Raw genomic sequence first — 7,640 nt, 5'->3', positions numbered from 1 at the left:
TGTAACTATTTAAGTGTACATTTTGTTGTTTTAACAAGTTTTTACACCCATGCATTCACGGTGACAGTCAAGATACAGAATATTTCCTTTACCTTAAAAATATTTTTGTGCCCCTTTGCAATAAACCCTCACTGTTTTCAGCCATATCATTGATCTATTTTTTCCAATAGATTAGTTTTACTTCTTGTAGAATCTCATAAATAGGATTATACTACCTGTATACTTTTCTCCTCTGGCTTCTTTTACTTAGCATAATGTGTTTGATATCCATCTATATGTTGTATATATCAGTAGTCAGTTCCTTTGGATTCCTGAGTTGTACTCTATTGTATGAATATACTCTGATGATCCATTATCAGTTGATAGGCATTTGAGTTTATTCTAGATCATTAGCTATTACAAGTGAAATTCCTTTGGACACACATGTGCATGTCTAGGTGTTGCTGTATATTTTCATTTATGTTGGTGAGCCATAAAGTATGTTTATTTTAATTTAAAATGCCAAACTTTTCTTAAAGCTGTTGTAAATTTTTACTTTCTCAACAGCAATTTATGAGCATTCTGGTTTGCTGCACATCCTCACCAATACTTGTAATTTTCTATCATTTGCTATTTAGCAACCCTACTAGGTGTGAAATAGTATCTCATTGTGAGTATAATGTGTATTTCCTTGATGATTAAAGACCGAGAATTACTTCATGTGTGCCTTGGCCATCTGCATATCTTCTTTTGTGAAGTCACAAGTCTTTCCTCAGATAAGTGTATTGTGAATATTTTCTCCTAATGTACCATTTCATTTTCTTAGAAGTGTCTTCTGAAAAGCAGGAACTTTTAATATTGATAAATCTAGTTTAACATTTTTCTTTTCTTGTATAGTTCACAATGCTAGTGTTCCACATTAGACATCTTTGCCCTTTACAATGTCATAAACATTTATATTTCCTTCTAGGTCTATTTTTGGACCATGTATTATCTTCCACTAATTTGTCTATCCTTATGTTAATACCATGCTGTCCTGATTATTTTAGCTTTATATTAAATCTTGAAATCATGCTGTACATGTCCTGAAGCTTTTCTTTTTTTCAGAATAATTTTGAATCGTTAAGTTCTTTTTATTTCCATATAAATTTTTATCTCAGTTTCTCAATTTCTATTTTAAAAAAAGAACCTGCTGACCTCTTAATAGAGATTGTATTGATCAATTGTAGGAAAACTTACATATTAACAATATTGACTTTTCTAATCCATGAACACAGTACAGCTATCCATTTATTTAGTATTTATAAGTTTATTTTAGCAGTGTTTTATAATTTTACATGTACAGGTCTTATAAGTACATTTTAGTATATTTATCCATATCTATTTTATACTGTTATAGATGGCATTTTAAAATTTTTATTTTCTAATTCTGCATGCCTAGGATACAGGACTATATCTAATCTTGTACATGGTGGCCTTTTATCCTGTAATGTTGGTAAATTTACTTACCAGTTCTAGTAATTTTTTTAAAGATAATTTAGGATAATCTATCTATCTATCTATCTATCTATCTATCTATCTATCTATCTATATAGAGAGATGTATTCTGTAAATACAGTTTTAATTGTTCCTTTCAAAGCTGTATATATCTTATTTTTTTCTCTTAACCAGAAAGAATTCAGTGCTAAATCATGAGTATGATCTTGGTTTGTCAGTTGTAATAGTATTTTCACAGATGCAATTCATCTGGCTGAGAAAGTTTACTTTTCTTCCCAGTTTTCTGAGAATTTTTATCATAAATATATGGTGAATTTTCTCACAAGCTTTTGCTGCATTTATTGAGATTTTTTCTTCCTTCATTGGTTAATAAAGTACAAATTTTGTTTTTCAAATGATAAATCAATCTTACATTACTGAGATAACATTTTGACAAGATGGATTATTCAGTTTGCAGATATTTTGAAGGACTTTTGTATTTGTGCTCCTGAGGGAAGTTGTACTGTGATTTTCTTATCTAGTTATGTTTCTGTTTGGATTGTGTATCATGGTGTATTAGTTTCCTATTCCAGTTTTTAAAAATTACCACAAACTCAATGGCTTAAAACAATAAAATTACATTATTTTACAGTTCTGGAAGTCAGAAATCCAAAATATGCCTTATAGGGCTAAAAGAAAGGTATCTTAAGGACTACACTCCTCTGGAGGCTTTAGGGGGGAAGCCTTTTGTGGGAGAAAGCTTTTTACAGCTTCTAGAGATTGTCTACAATTTTTAGCTTGTGGTCTTCTTTCAGCAATTACATCACTCTGATCTCTGCTTCAGTTATTACATCTCTTCTGACTCTCCTGCTTCCCTTTTCCCTTTAAAATAACCCTTATGATTACGTTGAGCCCATAATCCAGGATAAATATTCCATTATAAGATTCTTAACTAATCACATCAGAAAAATTATTTTGATGTGTAAAGTAACATATTCAAAGGTTCTGGAGGTTAAGGCTTAGACATCTTTGTGGAAGAAATAAGTATTATTCTTCATACTGATTGATCAATCATCACACTGATTGATGCTAGCTGACATGGTTTGGCTGTGTCCTCACCTAAATCTCATCCTGAAGGCAGGAACCTGGTGGGAAGTAATTGCATCATGGGGGCAGGTATTTCCTGTGCTCTTCTTGTGATAGTAAGTCTCACAAGATCTCTGATGGGTTTTTGTTTTTGTTTTGACAGAGTCTCACTCTGTCGCTCAGGCTGGAGCATAGTGGTGCAATCTCGGCTCACTGCCAACTTCTACCTTCTGGGTTCAAGCAATTCTCCTGCCTCAGCCTGCCGAGTAGCTGGGATTACAGGCACCCACCACCATGCCTGGCTAATTTTTGTATTTTTAGTAGAGACGGGGTTTCACCATGTTGGCCAGGCTGGTCTCAAAGTCCTGACTTCAGGTCATCCACCTGCCTTGGCCTCCCAAAGTGCTGGGATTACAGGAGTGAGCCATGGTGCCTGGCCTTGCTGATAGTTTTATAAGGTGGAGTTTCCCTGCACAAGCTCTCTCTTTGCCTGTTGCCATCCACGTAAGATGTGACTTGCTCCTCCTTGCCTCCTGCCATGATTGTGAGGCCTCCCCAGCCATGTGGAACTGTAAGTTCATTAAACCCCTTTCTTTTGTAAATTGCCCAATCTCGGGTATGTGATTTTTTTCTCAGACTAAGTCTTGCTCTGAGGCCCAGGATGATGTCAGCTCACTGCAACCTCAGCCTCCCAGGATCAAGGGTTTCTCCTGTCTCAGCCTCCCAGGTAGATGAGATTACAGGTGTGCACCACCACACCCAGCTAATTTTTTGTATTTTTAGTAGAGATGGGGTTTCACCATGTTGGCCAGGCTGGTCTCGAACTCCTGACCTTAAGTGATCCACCTGCCTTGGCCTCCCAAAGTGCTGGGATTACAGGTGTGAGTCACGCACCCAGCCCAGGTATGTCTTTATTAGCTGTATGAAAATGAACTAATACAGTAAATTAGTACCAGTAGGGTGAGGCACTGCTGAAAAGATACCCAAAAATATGGAAGCTACTTTTGAACTGGGTAACAGGCAGAGGTCGGAACAGTTTGGAGGGCTCAGAAGTAGACAGGAAAATGAATAGCTTTGCCCAAAATGCTGACGGCAATATGGATAGTAAGGTCCAGACTGAGGTAGTCTCACATGGATATGAGGAATTTGTTGGGAACTGGAGCACAGGTGACTCTTGTTGTTTTAGCAAAGAGACTGGCAACATTTTGTTCCTACCCTAGAGATTTGTAGAACTCTGAACTTGAGGGAGATGATTTAGGGTATCTGGCAGAAGAAATTTCTAAGCAGCAAGGCATTCAAGAGGTGACCTGGGTGCTGTTCAAGGCATTCAATTTTATAAGGGAAACAGAGCGTAAAACTTTGGAAAATTTGCAGCCTGACAATGGGATAGAAAATAAAATCCCGGCCAGGCGCAGTGGCTCACACCTGCAATCCCAGCACTTTGGGAGGCCGAGGCAGGCAGATCACAAGGTCAGGCATTTGAGACCAGCCTGGCCAACATAGTGAAACCCCATCCCTACTAAAAATACAAAAAATTAGCCAGGTGTGGTGGCACATGCCTGTAGTCCCAGTCACTTGGGAGGCTGAGGCGGGAGAATCGCTTGAACCTGGGAGGTGAAGATTGCAGTGAGCCGAGACCGTGCCATTGCACTCCAGCCTGGGTGACAGAGTAAGACTCCATCTCGGGAAAAAAAAAAAAAAAAAGAAACAAAAGAAAAGAAAATTCTATTTTCTTAGGAGAAATTCAAGGCAGCTGCAGAAATTTGCATAAATAACAAGGAGGCGAATGTTAACCCCTAAGACAATGGGGAAAATGTCTCCAGGGCATGTCAGAGGTCTTCACGGCAGTCACTCTCATCATAGGCCTGGAGGCCTAGGAGGAAAACATGGTTTTATGTGCTGGGCCCAGGATCCTCCTGGGGTGTGCAGCCTGGGGATTTGGTGCCCTGTGCCCCAGCTGCTCCAGCTGTGGCTGAAAGGGGCCAACACAGACCTCAGGCCGTGGCTTCAGAGGGTGTAAGCCACAAGCCTTGGCAGCTTCCACATGGTGGTGAGCCTGCGGGTGCACAGAAGTTAAGAGTGAGGTTTGGAAACCTCTGCCGAGGTATCAGAAGATAGTATGGAAATGCTTGGATGCCTGGGCAGAAGTTTGCTGGAGGGGCAGGGTCCTCATGGAGAACCTCTTCTAGGGCAGCGCAGAAGGGAAATGTGGGGTCACGATCCTTACACAGGGTCTCTACTGAAGCACCACCTAGTGGAGCTGGGGAAAGAAGGCCACTGTCCTCCAGACCCCAGAATGGTAGATCCTCTGACCACTTGCACCTTATACCTGGAAAAACAGCAGACACTCAACGCCAGTCCATGAAAGCAACCAGGAGGCGGGCTGTACCCTGCAAAGCCACAGGAGTGAAGCTACCCAAGACCATGAGAACCCACCTCTTGTATCAGTGTAACCTGCATGTGAGACATGGAGTCAAAGGAGATAATTCTGGAATTTTAAAATTTGACTGCCCCGCTGGATTTCAGACTTGCATGGTGTCTGTAGCCCCTTAGTTTTGGTTAATGTCTCCAATTTGGAATGGCTGGATCTACTCAATGCCTGTGCCCCCATTGTATCTAGGAAATAACTAAGTTCCTTTTGATTTTACAGACTTATAGGCAGAAAGGACTTGCCTTGTCTCAGATGAGACTTTGAACTTTGGACTGTGGACTTTTGAGTTAATGCTGAAATGAGTTAAGACTTTGGGGGACTGTTTGGAAGGCATGACTGGTTTTGAAATGTGAAGACATGAGATTTGACAGGGTCCAGGAACAGAATGATATGGTTTGGCTGTGTCCCCACCCAAATCTCATGTTTAATTCTTATGTGATGTTGGAGGGACCTGGCGGGAGATAATTGAATCATAGGGACAGGTCGTTCCCATGCTGTTCTCATGATAGTGAGTAAGTCTCATGAGATCTGATGGTTTCATAAGGGGGAGTTGCCCTGTATAAGCTCTCTCCTTGCCTGCCACCATCCACATAAGATGTGACTCTCTCCCCCTTGCCTTCTGCCATAATTGTGAGACCTCCCTAGCCACATGGAACTGTAAGTCCATTAAACCTCTCTTTTGGAAATTGCCCACTCTTGGGTATGTCTTTACTAGCAGTGTGAAAATGACTAATACACCAGCCTTATAAAATAAAATTAGAAATGCTTTCCCAAACCCTTTTTCTTTTTTGGTTTTAAGAGACAGCATTTCAGTATATCTCCAAGGTTGCTCTTGAACTCCTGGGCTCAAGCAATCCTTCTGCCTCAGGCCCCGAGTTGCTAGGACTATAGGCATATGTCACCACCTCTGGTTCCCTGACCTTTAGTTTCTGAAATAATTCATATATGATTTTTGCATGAGTTCCATTTTAAAATTTGATAAGACCACCAGTAAAGTCATATTGACGTGGAGTTTTCTTTGTGGCAAGGGGATTCATTTGGAACTCAATTACTTTCATGTGAATATGGATCCTCAGAGATCCATATTTTGGATTGTAGTTTGCAAAGTTGTGTCTTTCAAAACAGCTGTCCATTTCATCTATGTTACAAATGTATTGTCATAATCTTGTTTGGAATGTGTATAAATATTTTAATGACTACAGGATATATAGTCACATTCTCCTTTGCACTCCTTATAATTTGTGTCTTCTATCTTATTCTCCTGATCATTGAAAAAAAATTCTTCTAAACTTACACAATATAATCATGATTTCAAGCCCCTTTACTTTGTGTAGCTCCAAAACTTGTGTAGTACATATCATTTTCCTTCAATCTGAAGAACCTCCTTTAACATTTCTGATGTTTCAGGACTGCTGCGATAAAATTATCTCTGCTTTTGATTTGTGTTTCTGAAAATGTCTATATTTTAACTCCAAATTGTTTTTTATTTGATACAGAAATCTATGTTGATAGCTGGATTTGCTTAATGCTTTACAAATTTCGTTAAAGTGTCTTCTGGCTTTATAATTTGTGACAAAAAGTCTGTAATAATTCTTTTTATTCCTCTACATGTAACACATCTTTTTTTGTTCTGTTTTTAACTTCATTTGCCATCTCCTACTTTAGAAATTTTACTATGATACATTTGGTTTGGTTTTCTTTGTGTTTATTCTCCTGTGTTTTATTTAACTCCTTGGTTCTATGAATTTAGTTTTTAACCACATTTACGAAATGTCCATTATGTCCATGTATGTATATACTTTAGATGGAGTCTCGCTCTGCTGCCCAGGCTGGAGTGCAGTGGTGCGATCTGGGCTCACTGCAACCTCCGCCTCCTGGGTTCAAGCGATTCTCCTGCCTCAGCCTTTCGAGTTGCAGGGACTACAGGTGTGTGCCACCATGCCTGAATAATTTTTTGTACTTTTAATAGAGATGGGGTTTCATCATGTTAGCCAGGATGGTCTCCATCTCCTGACCTTGTGATCCATCCACCTTGGCCTCCCAAAGTGCTGGGATTACAGGTGTGAGCCAACATGCCCATCCTCCAAAATTTTTTCTAATCTTATCTCTCTCTCTTTTCATTCTTGGTCTCTTAATATACATATACAGAATCATGTAATATTATTCTACTGGTCACTAGTGCTTTTGTTAATTTTTCTTTTTTTTTTTTTTTTGGTGAGATGGAGTCTCACTCTATCGCCAGGCTAGACTGCAGTGGTGCAATCTCGGCTCACTGCAACCTCCACCTCCTGGGTTCAAGCAAGTCTCCTGTGTCAGCCTCCCGAGTAGCTGGGACTACAGGCATGAACCACCATGCCCAGTTAATTTTTGTATTTTTAGTAGAGACATGGTTTCACCATGTTGGCCAAGATGGTCTCGATCTCTTGACCTCATGATCTGCCCACCTCAGCCTCCCCAAGTGCTGGGATTACGGGTGTGAGCCACTGTGCCCAGCCTGTTAATATTTAATAAACGTTTCAGAATAGTTTTAGATTTACTGCAAAGACATGAATATAGTACAGTAACTTCCCATATAAGAAAATCTCATACCTCGTTTTTTAATTAACATCTTACACTAGTATAGTGCATTTCTCAATACTAATAACCAATATTCATATAATATTATTAA

This window comes from Rhinopithecus roxellana, chromosome 7 (assembly GCF_007565055.1).
Source record: "Rhinopithecus roxellana isolate Shanxi Qingling chromosome 7, ASM756505v1, whole genome shotgun sequence".
NCBI lineage: Eukaryota > Metazoa > Chordata > Mammalia > Primates > Cercopithecidae > Rhinopithecus > Rhinopithecus roxellana.
The sequence above is the reverse complement of the archived record's forward strand: the minus strand, read 5'-3'. Positions refer to the sequence as shown.